Raw genomic sequence first — 19,760 nt, 5'->3', positions numbered from 1 at the left:
TAGAAAACCCAGAAATTGACCCATAACTATATGGCCAACTCATCTTTGACAAAGCAGGAAAAAATATCCAATGGAAAAAAGATAGTCTCTTCAACAAATGGTGTTGAGAAAACTGGATAGCGACATGCAAAAGAATGAAACCGGACCACTTTTTTGCCATACATAAAATAAATTCAAAATGGATGAAAGAGTTAAATGTGAGACAGGAAACCATCAAATCCTAGAGGAAGTCAGAGGCAGCAACCTCTTTGACCTTGGCCGTAGCAACTTCTTACTAGACACATCTCCGGAGGCAAGGGAAACAAAAGCACACATGAATGGTTGGGACCTCATCAAGATAAAAGCGTCTGCACGGTGAAGGAAACAACCAACAAAACTAAAAGGCAACCAATGGGATGGGAGATGGTATTTGCAAATGATATATCAGATAAAGGGTTAGTATCCAAAAATCTATAAATAACTTACCAAACTCAACACCCAAAAAACAAACAATCCAATTAAGAAATGGGCAGAAGGCATGAACAGACATTTTTCCAATGAAGACATCCAGATGGCTATCAGGCACATGAAAAGATGCTCAACATCACTCATCATCAGGGAAATACAAATCAAAACCACAATAAGCTATCACCTCACACCTGTCAGAATGGCTAAAATTAATAACTCAGGAAACAACAGGTGTTGGTGAGGATGCAGAGAAACAGGAACCCTCTTACACTGTTGGTGGGAATGCAAACTGGTGCAGCCACTCTGGAAAACAGTATGGAGGTTCCTCAAAATTTAAAAATAGAACTACCTTATGACCCAGCAATTGAACTACTAGGTAGTTCAATTTAAACTACAATTTACCCAAAGGATACAAAACTACTGATTTGAAGGGGTACCTGCACCCTGAGGTTTATAGCAGCATTGTCAACAAGAGCCGTATTATGGAAAGAGCCCAAATATCCATCGACTGATAAATGGATAAAGAAAATGTGTTATGGATATAGAATGGAATATTACTCAGTCATGAAAAGAATGAAATCTCGCCATTTGCAAAGATGTGGATGGAGCTAGAGTGTATTAAACGAAGCAAAATAAGTCAGAGAAAGACAAATACCATATGATTTCACTCATATGTGGAATTTAAGAAACAAAGCAGATGAACACAGGGGAAAAAAGAGAGAGGCAAACCATAAAACAAACTCTTAACTATAGAGAACAAACCGAAGGTTGCTGGAGGGGAGGTGGGCGGGGCAATGGGCTAGATGGGGGATGGGGGATGGGCATTAAGGAGGGTCCTTGTGATTGATAAGCACTGGGTGCTGTATGCAAGTGATGAATCGCTAAATTCTGTGCCTGAAACTAATATTACACTACATGTTGACTAACTAGAATTTACATAGAAACTTGAAACAAAAAAAAAAATATTTGTTAAGTTGTTATACAGATGAACGCTACTTAAATTTAGTTGCTGTAGGCTTAGATTGGAATATTTTGTTTTCTTCAGAAATATTTTCATCAAGGGGCGCCTGGGTGGCTCAGTCGGTTGGGCGGCCGACTTCGGCTCAGGTCATGATCTCGTGGTCTGTGAGTTCGAGCCCCGCGTCGGGCTCTGTGCTGACAGCTCAGAGCCTGGAGCCTGTTTCAGATTCTGTGTCTCCCTCTCTCTGACGCTCCCCCGTTCATGCTCTGTTCTCTCTGTCTCAAAAATAAATAAACGTTAAAAAAATTAAAAAAAAAAAGAAATATTTTCATCAAAATGATACTAATTATACATGAGTTATTTTCAAAAAATATATGAATAAAAGCAGGTCACTGTCTAGGAACCTGGTCTGGGGGTTTACAAGCAGGTGAGTAAGCTGGGCATTATGATTGCCATCACTGCTGCCGTCACTCAGCTGGAAGCTGTCACTGTGCCCGTGTGTGTGTGTGCGCGTGTGTGTATGTGCAAACCTGTATCTGTATGTAAGAAGCTGTGTGTGCCCCTATGTGTGTGCCTGTGTGGTTGAACCTGTGTGTGTGCACGTGTGTGCATTCATGCAGGTGTCTGTGTGTACGTGTGAGGAGTGTGTGAGTGTGGTGTGTGCGTGTACATGTGCCCCGCAGCTCCTGAAAGCGAGTGCATACAGCAGCCCCCCTTGGATTGGGCTGGGCGTTCACGAGCCATGGCAAAGAGCTCCTCAGGGCCATGCACGGCTTTGTGGGAGTGAGGAATGGCCATCTGGAAGAATATGAGGACGGGGGCGACTCTGGTCACGTCAGTCCCCCTTTTCTTGCCCACTGCTCCTTCCTGTCTGTTAAACTTAACATTCAGGAACTTTTAAGGAGGAAACGGTGCCCAAAGGGGAGGCAGGTGGAGGATGAAGGAGGAGGGAGTGTTAGTGCTGCCTATTTGCCTGGCAATGGTGGGAGTTGAGGGCTGGCTGTATGTCGGAGCCTCGGGGCTTCTCTGGAACCTTCCAGCTGGGCTTCTTCTTCTCATCAATGAAAATGAAGACTGACCTCAGGTCCCTGCGCCTTTGTCCAGCTCTTGGTTGTTGTCTGGCCACTGCAGCTACTGTTCAGGCTCTCAGGCCTGAGTCATCGCCCAGAGTTAGAGATGTGGGCAGGAGCCCCGGCCTCCTCTTTGTGCCCCGAGGCTGTGTTGTTCCAGTCCTTACATGCCCTTGTTACGGTTTGCCTCTTTGCTCTACAATCCTTAAACATCACTCCCGCTTTAGCTAAACCTCACAGGGATCCACTGGGGTAGGTCCTTTATAATCCCACTTAAGTGTTGGGGGAAACTGAGGTCCCAAGACACGAAGCAACTGGCCCCAAATCTAACAGTCAGCAAGTAGCAGAGACAGGGGTGGAAGCCAAGTTTCCAGACTCTCAGCCACACTTCTGTCTTCTCTGGAGGCCAGAAGCAATCTTTCTGTTTATTTGCAGGATTCTGAGATTCCTAAAGCGACTTGCTTCAACGCATTTTTTAAAATATTTTTTTTGTTTTTGTTTTTTATTCTGAGAGAGGGAGAGAGAGAGCATGTGTGCATGAGGGAGCTGGGGGGGGGGCAGAGAGAGGGAGAGAGAGAATCTCAGGCGGTTTCCTTGCAGAGTCTGATGCAGGGCTTGAACTCATGAACTGTGAGATGATGACCTGAGCCGAGATCGGGTGCTTAACCAACTGAGCCACCAGGTACGCCTCTCTTCAAACCATTTTGTGTGTCAAGCATAACCAGCATAACCTTCCTTCCCAGGCCAACGTGAGGGTCTTGGTGTGGGTTGGCTCCAGTTTCTTTCTTTCTTTCTTTCTTTCTTTCTTTCTTTCTTTCTTTCTGAATTTTTAAAATGTTTATCTACTTTTGAGAGAGAGAGAGAGAGTGGGGGAGGAACAGAGAGAGAGGGAGACACAGAATCTGAAGCAGGTTCCAGACTCAGCTGTCAGCACAGAGCCCGACGTGGGGCTCGAACCCACGAAATTATGACCTGAGCCAAAGTTGGACGCTTAACCGACTGAGCCGCCCAGGCGCCCCTGTTCCTTTTCTTAACTGGAACCACTTGTCTGTCTGAGCATCGCTGTCGCTTTACTGCCTGCTAGTAAAAGGGAATATGCTAACATTTTACAAGTTTATGAATTTCATAAATTTTTTATTTTTGGCAGAGGCTTCAGGCCGATTCCCCATCTTCCTCCCGGTAAGTCGTTGTTCTAAAGGCAGCACTTTCTACTGAATCATAAAAATGTCCACTGTGGACAAGGCAGCGACATGATTGGAATCATTGAGAGACGTCCACTTTTGTTCCACTTGCTTACTGTTAACAGATGTCAGAGCGAGGCTTCTCTTCAGCATTCCGTAAAATTTTGACTATTGGTACTTAGGTAATCACAAAAATATGTTGGAAATAACATATTCCAGATATTATCTGTTTCTAATGGCTCGTTTCAGTTTTGAACAGAAGAATGTCAAGCCTTGAAGTATTCTAGAGCTCTGAGGGGCTTGGTTGGAAAGAAGGATGTTCTTTGGTGGGACGCAAAGTATAAAACGTACTCCTTTTCCCTTTGCTTCGGTGGGAGGAGTGTTCTTATACGACACATCTCACATGTACCTGACAGCTGCTTTCTCCATCAGAGCGCTCAAAAGTTTCCTGACTCAAACTCAGAGAGAAATCTTAGAATGTTCCTCACCTTGAGGTGTTGTGGGGTCACACACAATGATGTGTGCCAAGACCTCTTCATATGTTGAGCATAAGCTACTGGATATGGTGAATGTTCCAAACCTCCTGAGCGGCCTTGTTCCTTGTTCTAGTAGCCCTGACCTTGGCCAAAGCCATTGTTCTTGATCTGCTCTTTTATTTTTTAGGTGTGTGGACGGCTATCCTCTCTCACGCAAAAATATTCCCTTGACCTCGGAATCATCAACAAGGTCTCAAATGATGTCTTTCCAGTGGTCCTACTCAGCAAGCATTTACAGGTCACCAGACCAACCTGTAACTATTTTCCACATGGTGGGATTAGGATGATCTTACACATGGTTTTCTCTCAGCCCTCACAATTCAACTTGTGAAATGGATCTCAATTCCTTACCCCTCCCACTTCCCAAACCCTTCGTCAAGTGACTTTGCTGCCCTGTTTATCAAGATGTGATATCTATTCCCCGACCCCTGAGTGTAGGTCACCTTGAGACTTGCATTGTCTCAAAGACGGCAGATGGGACAGTGTGGCAGGGACCTTGCGCACTTCTGTTCTTTCTCATGCTAGGCTACTTTGCCACGAGGGCATGGCTAGGCTAGCCTGTTTGACGACTGTCCCAGCCATGGCCACCCCAGAGCAGCATGTCCCCAGCCACCCTGCCCACTGATCACAGACTCATGAGCATGCCAAGCCGAGAACAGCCCGGCCCAGATCACTGGAACCACACAACTAACTCAGAAACGATAAACAGTTGTAGTTTTAAGGCACAGAACTTTGGGACATTTTGTCACTAATCAATAACTAACTGATACGCTTCAAGCACAATAAGCGTTTGGTAAATATGGCTAGTGTTTTCATTTTTTATTCAGCTCACCGAACAGGTCCTGGTTGCACCACAGTGACCCTCCCCTTTCCGTGTGACTTTCCTCTCCAGTCCTCCTTTCCCTCTGCTCTCTGCGCCAAGCCCGTGCCTCACAGCCACTGAACATCGTCCACTCCCCGCTTTCCATTTCCCTCTAGAGCTCAAGAAAACACAAACCGAAGACCTTCTTTCTAGTAGAACAAAGAGCAGACTGTATCAAATTCCTGGCACCACGTTAAATTTACATAACAAGTGAACAGTGAAACGTGGCTTGAATCCCATCACTGGTGTCTGACATCAATTCGACCTCTTTCCGTGTCTTTTAAGCAGGAGCATGAACAAAGTCCTCATCCTCGTGGCTGTCCAGGCAAGCCCAAGAGTGCCAAGCACCAAGGGAAGACTGGGACAGAGTTGAACTTGGTGGAGTTGAATTTGGTGGAGAGACACCCGTCTAACTGGGTCTCGATCCTACCCGTGCCAGCTGCCATTCGACCCCGGCCCAACCAGTCATCCTCTCTAAATGTGCTTCTTGCCCCGTAAAGTAGGAATAATTCTGTCTGCTCTCCTTGTCTCCTACCTCATCGCAAGGATTCAATTAGGTGGCATGTGTGGAAATGCTTTGCAAACTATTGTGAACTCTGCAGTGCTATGTGAGGCACTGTTGTGATTGTTACCATTTCAGGTCCAGCAGGGAGCTTGGATCTGGGAAGAAAAGCATTGTGACTCCTGTCGGAAAAGATGCCTGGCAAACATGAAGAGCATAATCTGGAGAAAGCTGACGAGCCCACAGTTGGGATTCTGCACTGGGGTTTAGAAACACGAGCACCAGGACGCCGAAAACATTGGAAAGAGTCCAGGGGAAAAGCGACGTGAAGTCGCTCCAGAACAGAAGGCCCAACTTGGGGGGGAGTCGGCAGGAAACGTGTGCGCTTGGGCTCCCGGGAATTTGTCCTCGTTTTCCCAGGTTCTTCCAAGGCGAAGCTTTTCAGGGATATGAAACCTGCTGTGGCGTGAGGGCTGATGTACAGAGAGGGCCCTCCGGACTCTGCTCCTAGTCTGAGTGAAGGCAACAGAGATGCACCAGAGGAAGGGGAGCCAAACTCTTCCACGTGGACCAGTGAGAGTTACACGGATTGGGGTACTTTTGGCTGCAAGCAACAGACAAGCTAACAGCAACATCAGCTGGGACTCTACTCACCCCCCCCCCCGCCCCTCTGCTGTCCTTGGCGGCCTGGCTTGTCCTGCTGGGCTGGCTCCCCTCACCGTTCAAAGATGGCTGCTGCAACTCCAGGCATAGCACACGGTTGACAGTCCTATTTTGCGAGCAGGGAGTAATTTCTCAGATGTTTGGCAGCAGATCCCCCCCCTCCCATCGTACTTGACCATGACTGCATCTCCCTTCCAAATCTGAATCAGCTACCTACATGGGGTATACAAGGTAGTGACTGGCTTAGACCAATCAAGATTCATCCTGGGACTGGGAGAGAGCCTGGTCCTCACAGACACAGGGCCTTCCAACTGCTGAACACATTTGGGATTCTGATGGCGAGCGAGGAGGAGAAGAGCTGCTGCGGGCATCGGCCGCTAATAGCCGCATCCCCGTGGCCCATGTGACCCGTTAATGATCTGAGCCCAATTCAAGACTTGGCTGCTCAACTGACTGAGCCATCCAGGCACCCCTAATGGCTTCCAGTTTCTTAACATTAGGGCAAAATTCTTCTCCCAGGCCTTTAAGGGACCTTATGATCTGGCACTGACCTATTTTTGCTGTTTCGCTGCTCGTGTATCCACCCTCCATACTTTGCTCACAGATTGGCTTCGGTGCAGTGGCCATGACCTGTGTCCCCTACCTCTGGACCTTTGCACAGATTGTCCCCCCTCCCCCAGAAAATATGTTTGCATTCCCCAACCATGTCCCTCATTCCCCAACCCATTCCTGTTGAAATTATGTCCATTCCTAAAGCCTGGCCTGAATGCCTCCTGTAGGTCACTCTCAACACCCCCCATCACTTTGCAAAATTCTCATGATAGACATCATATTCTGCCCCACGTTGTACTTAGTGGGTTGTGGATTAACCTCCTCTGTTAATTCTGTAAAATTCTTGAGCATGGACTCTACATCTCGCTCAGCTTTCCATCTTCAATTGAGGATGGTTAGACCCGTAGTGTATTTTCACAAATATGAGGAGAATTACAATGACAGGCCAGACTGAAAACTAGATCGAAACTAGGGCCCAGCAATGAAAACAGTGTCCGTAAAAATAAGAAATCCAAAAGAAGGACTAAAAGGGAGTCAGTTCTGATATGACCCAGAGGAAGATGTGAAATCCTGGGAAGAAACCTGAACAGAAGAAAGACAGAATGACTTCCCCCTGGTATTGCTGCTGTATTTTAAAACCCAGGCTATTCAAGATAGCACTTTGGCTGAATATTCTGGAATGTTTTCTGAAAGGGAAACATTTGATCTCTGGAGACAACTCCCCAGAAGCTTTGCCTTGGAAGGCTGGCTGGACAGCGGAGCTTCTGAGGTCTTTTTACTCTGGATTGACTTGCCTTTGCGATGCTTCAGTAGAGAGTGAACAGCGGTTTTCAGCGTACGCCCTGAAAACCATCTACTCTGCGGACACGTGGAAACCATTTGTAAGTCGTAAGTGTGGGTTTGCCTGGATCTGCGGGAACACAATCAAAGGGAAAGCGATTTATATAATCTCTCCCTTCCCATGTGCTTTTGGGGCCGGACTCGAGCGAGGCACTCAATCAAAGGTTAGAAAAAATAATAAGAAAACAAAACACAAAAGTCACACCTCTCCCCCCAAACGCCTGCAAACTGAGAGAGGACACTTTCTTCTCACTGCAAGAGAAAACTGGGAGATAAACCTGTTAGCCTCGTGAAATCTAGTGGGAAAATGGGTGGATGCTTCCCCTAGTGAATCTTAAACCAGTGAGATTCGCCCCCCCCCTTTCTTTTCTTTTTTCTTTCTTTTCCCCTTCATCTGTCCATTAGCGAGGCTTGCTCGCGAGGACTTGAATAGCTTCTCTAATGATCCCCAGGCATCCCCGGCACAGCGGCACATGAAAATGCATCGAGAAGCTGAAAAAAGGGGGAAGGAGCCATAGCAGCAATGTGGCAATTCAGTGGGGAGTAAAACGGGCTGGCGTCCCTGGGGCTCTGCTTTGTGGCTCAGCGGAGAGGTGGGGGTGCTCTGTGTCCCTGGCACATGCCTGATGGTGTTGGATTTCTGGGGGATTTCTGTTGGATTTCTAGTGTCCCGGCTGTCAAAGCCATGAGGTTTCTGGGAGGAAGGAAGTCAAGCTGGAGACGCGGAGGTGGGGATGATGTGACGTTGGGGTGAGTGCCGGAAAGACCCCCACCCACCCAGACGCTCTCACTCAGCTGCTAAGCGTCTAGAGTCCGGCTCCTAGAAGCAGAGCCTGATACGGGGAGGCTGGTGCAGGGGGTTGATTGAAGAAGTGCTCTCGGGACAAGGGAGGAAGGCATCCGGGGACGCAGGGGGGTGTGGGGGCAGCTAAGCGAGGGTGTGGGCTCCACTGGAGGCCAGCCTCAGCCCGATCCCACGGGAGGCCCTGAAGCATGAGTCATGCCCCACAGTTGGTTTCTTCTGAGGCAAGAAGGCTAGGCTTTTGTCTTTCCGTGGCCACCGATCACTGGCCGTGGGGGGTGGCCAGGCGGGGTGACATCCGCCAGGACAGCAGGGATGCTCAGGAGAAGGAACAGGAGGGAGTTACCCCCCGCAGTCGTGTCATGGGGTTGTCGTCAAAGAGCTGCAGACCAGAAGCTTCCACAACAGACATTTACTGTCTTCCAGTTCTGGAGGCCAAATCAATGTGTCTGCAGGGCTGGTCCCTTCTGAGGGTGGTGAGGCAGGATCCGTTCCAGGCTTTTCTCCGTGGCCTGCGCACGACCGCCTTCTCCTGCGTCTCCTCGCCTCATCCTCCCTCTCCGTGTCTGTGTCTCCTTTCTATGAGGAAGCAAGTCATACGGGGTTAGGGCCCACCCTAATGACTTCATTTTAACTTGATCATCTCTGTAAGGACCCGTCTCCAAGAAAGTCACAATACGAGGTACTGGGGTTAGGCGTGCAACGGGGGGATTTGGGGGGGGGGAGGAAAAACACGATTCGACCCATAACACCAGGCAGCGTTCTTCTCAGCAGGGGGGGATGGGTGTGCCCACCAGCCCGTAAGGAGGAGCTGCGCAGGGTCCCCCAGTGCCCGCTCCACACAGAACCTGAAAAGCGAGCTCCGGAGTTGGGTCATTTTAGTCATGACCCCTGCTTTCACCTGCTAGGAAACCGCTAAGAGCCGTTAAACACAGGTTCGGTGCAGAGGAGCACTTTTCTCCCCAAAGACACCACGTGACTAAGACGCAGCATGTGGAACTGGGGGTGGGGACGGTTTGGAGGCTAAGGTGAGAAGCCAGGACCAACCAAGCTCCCCAGGTGGCCTCAGGCCAGCTCGGGAGTGAGGGAGCCACACTGTCGGGAAGCAGTTGGGGTCTCCTGCTCTGACGGGAAGGGATGATGAAAATTAGGGTTTAGGGAGAAACGGTGTCATCCCGGAGATGAAAAGGTAGAAGTGACACGGAGGAGGGTAACAAGATACCAGATTTCTCCCTGTGTGGGTAAAGCTGCCCGGCTCCCGAATTCCACCTGCTGCCTGCACCTCAGCTCCCCCCTCTGGCTACTGTCCTCGTCCTGGAACCTCAGACCCCCGCCTGGTGACCCTCGGCTCCCCCCTCTGGCTACTGTCCTCGTCCTGGAACCTCAGACCCCGCCTGGTGACCCTCGGCTCCCCCCTCTGGCTACTGTCCTCATCCAGGGACCTCAGACCCCTGGCTGGTGACCCTCGGCTCCCCCCTCTGGCTACTGTCCTCGTCCTGGAACCTCAGACCCCTGGCTGGTGACCCTCGGCTCCCCCCTCTGGCTACTGTCCTCATCCAGGAACCTCAGACCCGTGGCTGGTGCCCCTCGGCTCCCCCCTCTGGCTACTGTCCTCATCCAGGAACCTCAGATCCCCGGCTGGTGACCCTCGGATCCCCCCTCTGGCTACTGTCCTCGTCCTGGAACCTCAGACCCCTGGCTGGTGACCCTCGGCTCCCCCCTCTGGCTACTGTCCTCGTCCAGGGACCTCAGACCCCTGGCTGGTGACCCTCGGCTCCCCCCTCTGGCTACTGTCCTCGTCCTGGAACCTCAGACCCCTGGCTGGTGATGACCGATGCTGCCAGTGGTCGCATAGATCCACACTTGAAGTCTGTCCTGCTCTCTGACAGGCTTCGCACAGGACAAAGTTGAAAAGGCTGGGAACCGTGGCCACTTCTGAGGGTCCGAGGGGAGTTCTTGGGCACAGTGGGCACAGTGGGCACAAGTGGGTTTTCACAAGCTCCTTATTTGACGCAGAGCAGGGAGAAACTGCTTCCGTCTTCTTTCAGAAAGAAAAGGAGCAGCGTTTCTGATCGAAAACACTTTTTAGTCTTGGGGGTTTGATTCTGGTGGAGAAAAGACACCCTTGGCAGGGACCTTTCTCTGTTGCTATTTGGAGAAAAGAAGGCTGTGGGCACAAGGGTGGGAAAGGCCAGCTGGAGACCACCGGAGGTGGGTGATGTGGTGCAGAGGTGTTTCTGGCTTTACAGAGCTGGCTTGGGAGCAACTTCAATTCCTTGCTAGGAGTTTAAGATGGGTAAAGTATGTAAGTGTGCATTGTGTACTGTGTATCATTCCATCTAAACGAAAGTAACAGGAAAGACTTCACATCAGGAATGAGTTATTATTATTAAACTCCCAAGTTGTGCTCCCCTCCCCCCAGGCCCACGGCATTGGCTTATAGATGTTACATTTGTGTGTGTGTGTTTCTTTTTTGTTTAAGAGAGAGCTGGGGGGGGGGGGTGGGGAGGGGAAGGGGCAGAGGGAAAGAATCTTGAGGTGGGGCTGGATCTCCCCACCATGAGATCATGACCTGAGCAGAAATCAAGAGTCAGATGCTTCACCAACTGAATCACCCAGGAGCCCCTCTTGTTTGTTTGCTGGAATCAGGGTGCTAGCAAGTCCCCGGGCAGGGCTCTGGGTGACATCTCTCTTACAGGGTCTTAATACATGGGTTTCCCCCCGCAGTTATTGGCTGATGCCAATAGATTTTATCCTGTAGATTCTCCAGCAGTCTGACTCTTGCTGACTCATCGTCCTTGGGACCCTGAACCTGTCCCTCTGTCTGCTGTCCTTCCTATGAAGTGGTAGGAGGGTGGAGGGTCAGAATCAGATTTGATCTATTTGGCAAGGCTGCTCCTGTGTGCTGGGGTGAGCTTCCTTCCACCGGAAAGAATCAAGGATTACCTACCTGGCTGTCTGTGGTGTTGGACCCTGGACGAGCATATTCTTCTTGGTTTTTTTTTTCTTTTATAATTCTCTAAAAATATAAAACCATTCTTAGCTTGAGGGCTGTACAAAACAATCCCCAATTGACTAAATCCATTACTTTATTAGAGATGGCAAAATGGTCTCACTCTCCAATCTTCATTTAGTAGCTGGATTATTTCTATAAAGTAGAAGTTTCTCCTTATCACCGATTTGATAACCCTGAGGGACAGTTCATTTAAGAAGGGCAGAATAAATGCTTGGATTTTTTCTCTTTACTTACTGGCTTTAATAATAATGAGTTCCTAGACTTTTCCCCAAAGAAAATCAAAACTTTAAAGAACATTATTATGAATGTATGGATTTAACCCTACGTCACGTGTTCTCATCCAATGTATTGATTGTCCTTATTGAGAATCAAATTTGCTGCCTTGGACCACATTGGTCCCTGATTTTTTTTTGTTTTTTTTGAGAAGGAGAGCACAAGCATGCCCATGAGCATATGCAGGGAAAGGGCAGAGGGAGAGGGAGGGAGAGAATCTTAAGCAGTCTCCATGCCCAATGTGGAGCCCGATGTGGGGCTCGATCCCACGACAGTCATGATCTGAGCCAAAATCAAGAGTCCGACACTTAACCGACTGAGCCACCCAGGCGCCCCCTTAATTTTAAGATAATTTTATTGAGGTGCATCATTCACATGCCAATTCACCCATTTAAAGGATTGTTTTAGTATATTGTTTTTACTATTCGGAGTTGCACAGTCATCATTAAGATCAAGTTTAGAACATTTTGTCACCCCAAAAGAAACCTTGTATCCATTAGCTCTCACTCCCAGCCACCCTCTGCCTGCCTCCTCCTCCTTCACACCCCCAGACCTAGGCAACCTCTAATAGACTTTCTGTCCCCATGGATAAGCCCATTCTGGAGAGTCCATACAATATAATTATACGACATGTGGTCTTTTGTGCCTGGATTCTTTTGGCAAAATGCCTTCGAAGTTCATCCATGCTGTAACAGGTGTCTATACTTTGTTTCCTTTTATTGCCTAATAACATTCTATTCTATGGGTATACACATTTTATTTACCCATCCTTCCATTGATGGACATTTGGGTTGTTTCTATTTGGACCCCAATTATTTCATAGAACCCTAGCAATTCTCGATAGCTTCCCTGTTTTCTGGTCTGATAAGATATTCAGACTCATCTCATACATTAATGACCCAGACCCGTAAGAGCCTATTTTCCAAGGAGTACTTACTCCTTTAAGTGGGAAAATTGAAGTCAAACTCTGGGTGCTGGGGATTCTCATTGCTATTGGGCTGGTCATTGATTCTGGGACTTGCAGCAGACAGAGATAGGAAATATTTTTGTGTATTTATCTGCTGTTTAAGATAAGCTCTATCCAGAATTCATGCTTAAACTTCCAATTCAAAGTTTAGGGCCATTGTTTTTACTTAGCCTCATCAATCTTACATTTGGATTTTTTCTTCTACGCTAAAATTCAGGATCTCAGTGACACCAACGCAATTAATCATTTGCATTATCCCACAACGCACACATACAAATTTCAAATCACAATATCAACATTTGCAGGAGCAATATATTTACTGAAAACAATTTAAGATTTGTTTGAAGTTTTTTGCCTTAGAGAGTTGTCACTGCAGATGTACATTCCTTTGTGTGGTTATGCTATCTCCTCAATATCATTTAAGTTCATTTGGTTCACTTTATTTTGATTCTTAGGGATTGTTTTTCAAGTTAATTTTGTTTTATAGCTGCTCTTAAGATTAAATCTACAGAACAAGATTTATTCGAAGGAGTCTAGCTTTAATCTCTATCCTCTCTATTCTATTCCTTCTTTCCATAGGCCCCCATTAATGTTTTTAAAATTTTAAGTCAATTCCCATATATATTCATATTTTCCTTTTTCTTAGCCTATCGTATTTACTATTCTCCGCCTTTCTTTTTCCATTTGATTATACATCTTAGAGATCACCTCATAATGGAAATCTTCCTCATTCTTTTTTTTTTTAATTGTTAATGTTTATTTATTTTTGACGGGGGGTGGGGGAGAGAGACAGAGCGACAGAGAGACAGAGCATGAGGGGAAGAAGCAGAGAGAGAGGGAGACACAGAATCCAAAACAGGCTCCAGGCTCTTAGCTGTCAGCACAGAGCCCGATGCAGGGCTCGAACTCACAAACCATGAGATCATGACCTGAGTTGAAGTTGGATGCTTAACCGACTGAGCCACCATGGCGCCCCACTTTTTTTTTTAAATACTGCAAAATAGGGGCGCCTGGGTGGCTCAGTCGGTTGAGCGTCCGACTTCAGCTCAGGTCACGATCTTGCGGTCCGTGAGTTCGAGCCCCGTGTCAGGCTCTGGGCTGATAGCCCAGAGCCTGGAGCCTGCTTCCGATTCTGTGTCTCCCTCTCTCTCTGCCCCTCCCCCGTTCATGCTCTGTCTCTCTCTGTCTCAAAAATAAATAAATGTTAAAAAAAAATTTAAAAAAAATACTGCAAAATACCTTAGAACTTTGTAGATGTATCTGGTTAATTCACCTTGAGTCTAACTGATGGACAATTGGGTTGCCCCAAGTTTTGTGCAGTCTCACAAATAGTGCTGTAATGAACAGCCTTTTGAATATAGGTTTTCAAATTTTTGCCAGTGTATCATTGGGTTAGAGCCTAGAAGTGCGACAGGTAAAGGAAAAGCACATATTGTCAGATTTGGGGATTTTGCCAATACATTAATTCATGAAGGGTTGCAAATGGTGATATTTAAATTCCATCATTCATGTATTAGCTGGGACAGCTCCATAAAGAGAAAACTCCTTTTATCAACATTTTGATTATAGTAAACAGCAGTCCATTTAGGAAAGGCAGGATAAATGTTTGATCCTTTCTTCTCTTCCTTAGTTTCACAGTAATGAATTGCTTCTCAGGCATCCTCCAGGGAGGAACAACAAAGACTTTTGTGCCTGTATGTGTCATTATGAACATACAGACGTAGCCACATTTGATGTGTTTCAATCCAGTGGTATTTCAGTATAATTTTAATTTGGATTTCCCTTATATGAGCTAGGTTGAACATCTTTTTATTTGTCTAAGAATCAGTCACATTTATTTTTCCAAAACCACCTATATCTATCTATATCTATATCTAATCTATATATCTGTCTATATCTATATATATCTATATCTATCATCTATCATCTATCTATCATCTATCTCTACTATCTATCTATCTATCTATCTATAGATAGATGACATTTCAGTAGAATTCTTGGCTTTTTTTCCTCTTATTTTTAGAACCTCTTTATCATTAGACATTGACTCTCCGATGCATTTTCATGTGGGTCTCCTGTCTTCTCACTTCGCTTATGCTTTTTTTTTTTTGCCATTAAAGTTTTTTTTGTAATGAGACTAATCAATCTTTTTCACTTATTGCTTCTAGATTTTAAGTCTTAGTTAAGAAAGTTTTATTCACTTTGAGTTAAAGAGAAATTCAGTCATGTTTTCTTCTAGAATTTTGTGGTTTTATCTTTTTTACTATTTAAATAAACACTATTCGCCATTTATCCTGGTGTACAGGCAGCATGAGCAGAGAATTTGTTTCCCCCCATGGCTGTGCAGTTAGCTCAACACCACTTGTGAAAAAGTCCGTCTTTTCCCTACTGTATTAAGATGTTGTCTTTGTTGTTTGCTAAATGTTCATATCCATGTGCATCTGTTTCAGGATTTTCTGTCCTGGGTCATGTATGTTTATTCAAACACCAGTAGAAACCCTTTTAGATCATAGAAGCTTCGTAGTGTGTGTTAATATCTGATAGGTCCAGCCACCCTCCCCTCCCCTCCCCCATTCCTGTTCTTTTCAGGGTTCTGCTTGCTTGTTTGTTATTCCTTTTTTTAACGTTTAGTTTTTAATTCATTTTTGAGAGAGAGGGAGAGGAGGGGGAGAGAGAGAGGGAGACACAGATTCGAAGCAGGTTCCAGGCTCTGAGCTGTCAGCACAGAGCCTGACGCGGGGCTCAAACTCACGAACCGTGAGATCATGATCTGAGCCAAAATCAAGAGTTGGACTGAGCCACCGACTGAGTCACCCAGGTGCCTGCTTGTGCATTATTCTAAATCAACTCTATAACCAGCCTGTCTCCCCAGAGAGAAAAAATTCTGATCATTTTAAATATTTAAATCACAATAAACTTATACATTAGTTTAGTGAAAACTGATTCCTTTTTGATGCCAAATCATCCTATCTGAGAATGTGGAGTGCCTTCCTGTTTGTTCGAGACGATTCTTGTGTCATTTAAGAGTGTTTTCTAGTTTTCTTCACTGGGTTTCAGACGTTCTTTTGCAAGATTTGTGCCTAAATATTTTCTTCTTTTTGCTGTCATGAATGTGGTCTTTTCTTTCTATCTTTGTACTAGTTTTGTTTATGATATAATGGGTATCTATTTTTCGTTGTTAATTAAAAAAAATCACTACCTTACAAAGTCTCTAATTGTCATAGTAGCTTTTCCTTTGATTCTTTTCAGTTTTCCCGATACATAAATATGAAGTGAAAACATTTTTTTTGTATCAGCAGCTCTGAAGAAATGTTTGAAATCGGAATCTCTGAGAGAGTACGCCTCTCGTGAACCATGTGAAGGGAATCGATGTAATTTCCACCACTGTTGGCAACTAGGAAAACTGTCTGCAAGGAAAGAAAATGCAGCTTTTTGAGTGTTCAGACTGGCATCTCCAAGTTATAAAGTTGGCTTTTGCGTGGCAAAAATGTTAGTTTTCTCTCCTTTCTCTGAAGGCTTTTCCTTCTGTCTTTACCCCATTTCCTTATATATTAACATGCATCCAGGAATGTCCATCCTGCACAGACCCTTACAGCTTTTTGCTCTTTTCGATTTCTTCCTGTAGCCAGTCTTTACTGTTTGGCCAGTCTCTGATTCATTGTAGTTCTCCTTCTCTCTCTTTTTTGGTCTTACGCTTTCATTTTTCGTTATTTTCTCCTTTCTATCCATTGACGAGAACATTGGAGAATAATGAGGACTAAGTAAAAAATGAAATCCGATCCAGGAAAAGAGGTCTTGAAACTATTATATGAAAACTTTTTACTATACGTGTTTGTGGCTTTGTTCCTAGAAAGGCTGATTTTTGTGTGCAATGTAAAGCCAACAGTACATAGCTTAGCTTATCCTGAAGATCCCAGATAATAAGAATAATGGTGAAAATCCCCATTTAGTGGGCAGCTCCCATGTGCCAGAATCTGTGCTGGAAGGTCATCCATTCACTCAACTAATATTCATTGAGTTCCAGGAACCTTCAACGTGCTGTGGATAAAGTCTGAATTCTCAGTCTTCCCTGAGCTTACACTGTAGGAGAAAGACAGAAAATGAATGACATCAGTCAACAAAATATATGAGACCCATCGTCGCCCTGCTCCTCTAGAAGTTAAAGGTTGTGGCCAGAGTGGGGAGAATATTCTTATAGGGACATTGGCTTTTGCTTGGCAGGAGTTGAGAAGCTGCTGGAGGGCGGTCTTACAGCGGACGGGTGATGTAATCCGACGTATGTGTTTTCACAGGGCGGTCACGACCCTGCAAAGTCAGTGATTCAGGCTCCAGAAATGCGATAATTTCCTGATGGTCACACAGAGAGAGGGTGGTGGAGTCAGGACTTGAAATCGGCTGCTCTTGGTCAAAAGTCCTTGCTCTATCTACTGGGAATATTTCCTTCCAAATATGTTAGTTGCAAAGTTTTTTTTTTTTTATAAGAATATTTTTTACTTGTATTTTGAAAGAGAGAGAGGGGGTGGGAGGGGCAGAGAGAAAAGGAGAGAGAAAATCCCAGGCAGGCTCCCATCAGTGCAAAGCCCTATGTGGGGCTCGATCTCACCAACCGAGAGATCATGGCCTGAGCCGAAATCAAGAGTCTGACACTTACCCAGCGGAGCCCCCCAGGCGCCCCACTGGTTGCGAAGTTTTTAATCCACGCGTCTCGTTTATGCCTCCTTTCAGGCCTGCATATTTCTGCTTGATGGAGAGTGAAGTTGTATTGGGTCTGCATTCTTTCAGTCAGTCCAAAAGCATTTATTCACTTCCTGTCAAGCGTATGGCAGTGTAAACTGTACTGTGGTGAATGAAAGAGGCAGAAGACAAGGTCTCGACTCTCAGGAAGTTTATAGACAAGCTGGAAAGAGAAGACAGAATTTGTCTGTAAATTATTTAAATCCAGTGATTTTTATTTTGGGAGGTTCTTACTTGTTTCATTTAACCACCTGAAAGAAAATTGCTATATTATATGTATGTATAATGTGTGTGTGTGTGTGTGTATATATATGTATATATACATATGTATATATAGCGATATATATAATATAGCAATACAGCAATATATGTATTATATATATAGCAATATATATTGCTATATAATATATATGTTATATAAATATATTTATATATAGCAATATATACACATAATATATTTATATATTTTATGTGTATATATACATATTTTATGTGTATATATACATATATATACATGTGTATATACATATATACATGTGTATATATATATTATGTGTATATATATATATTTTTTTTTTTGAGAGAAAGCCCCGCCTGAGAACTAGAAACAGACAAAAATATAGGATTTCCTCTTGGCTTTTATGGATTTTGACTTCCAGCCTGACTACTCAGCACATGAAAAGATGATTCCCCCTCTCCAACCCCGAGCCTTGCGAACCCAACCCGAGATCAGAAAATCCAGCTGTGCACTGGCTGTTTCTCACCTGGTCGCCAGGAATAGAGATTCAGCAATCCCCGCTCAGCTGACAATGTTGCCAGCGACACCCAAGGCCCAGGAAAAACCAGATCAGCAGCTCTGCAGCGGCGGAGGGAGCCGGCTGGGGCCCGGCGTCAGGCAGAGCAAGCTGGGCTGGCGGGGAAGAGCTTGTACCGCAATGGGCAACAATGTTCCACGTCAGAATCTGCCCTCTCGCTTCGGTGAGAAGATGTGCCTGGGCAAGTGTTGAGTCGAGTGACTGTTCTGTTTACCTTCCGTCGCTGTGTCCATTATTTTCAGGACATGAATCCATCAGTCCTGCCCCTGGCCTTCCTGCGGGAGGACTCAGGAAAGCATTATGCGTTAGAGAACCAGCTCTGGATATAGATTGAGAACACAAGGGTTTGAGATCTACCCCTCCTGCATTCTGCCTATAAATTAAATGTGCAATCTCCAAGAAATGATTCATGAGGTCATTCAATTTTGCGAGTAACCCACACGAGCTTCATTTAGGTCTTGCCGAGTCCGTAATGGGAAGCCAGCAGAGCTGTACCTGGGCTCTGTAAGCTCTTAAAATATCCCAATTTAGAAAGCCCATCTGTATTCTGCTCGAGTTTGCCTCCCTGCTCTATGTGAACATGCACCAGCTCTCTGGCTTTACAGATTAGAATAAATCCATGACCTCTACAGGAGACAAAGATCTCCATCTTATCTAACTTGTTCTCAGGTAATGCATCCTATTAAGTGGATGTCCACACCAGTTTCTTATAGCCACTATTTAATGTCCTATAGTCCTGGGATCCTTTGCTTTATCATAGCTTCTTCTTATGTGGTTATGGGACACATCCATCCAGCCGTCCCTCTATCCATTCAGTGAATAAACATTATAAAAGCCTATTACTTGTCCAGTGTTATGAAACCGGTATCTATCCCTTCCCTTTGGAGGCTGATGCTTCAGGGGGTCGTAGTAGGTCTTTTGCTTTCCTATTGGAGTGTCTTTGTTATGAACGGTTTACAAAAGAGGAAGTCATGGGGCGCCTGGGTGGCGCAGTCGGTTAAGCGTCCGACTTCAGCCAGGTCACGATCTCGCAGTCCGGGAGTTCGAGCCCGCGTCGGGCTCTGGGCTGATGGCTCAGAGCCTGGAGCCTGTTTCCAATTCTGTGTCTCCCTCTCTCTCTGCTCCTCCCCCGTTCATGCTCTGTCTCTCTCTGTCCAAAAAAAAAATAAACGTTAAAAAAAAAAATTTAAAAAAAAAATAAAAAAAAAAAAAAATAAAAAAAAAAAAATTTTTTTTCAAAAGAGGAAGTCTTCCAAGGAAGTATGGTTTCTTTACTGATCAAGTTTCTACACCTCAGAAATCGTCCAAGATTCTGTACTAGAAATCATTACGATCAGGAAGTTTTGATTTATTTGTAAGGAAAAATCTACTTAGTAATGGTGAATTTTCGCTCTTCTTCCCCCAAACTAAAAATACAGAAATGAATTTTTACAATGAGTTTTAATTCTTTAAAAAAAAAGTTGTTTGGGCAAGTTTCTCTTGGTTACAAAAACGTGAGCAATATTGGTTTTAGGTTTTGAAATAAATCTGAAGAGGGGC

Source organism: Lynx canadensis, chromosome A1, assembly GCF_007474595.2.
Source record: "Lynx canadensis isolate LIC74 chromosome A1, mLynCan4.pri.v2, whole genome shotgun sequence".
Classification (NCBI taxonomy): Eukaryota; Metazoa; Chordata; class Mammalia; order Carnivora; family Felidae; genus Lynx; species Lynx canadensis.
The sequence above is the reverse complement of the archived record's forward strand: the minus strand, read 5'-3'. Positions refer to the sequence as shown.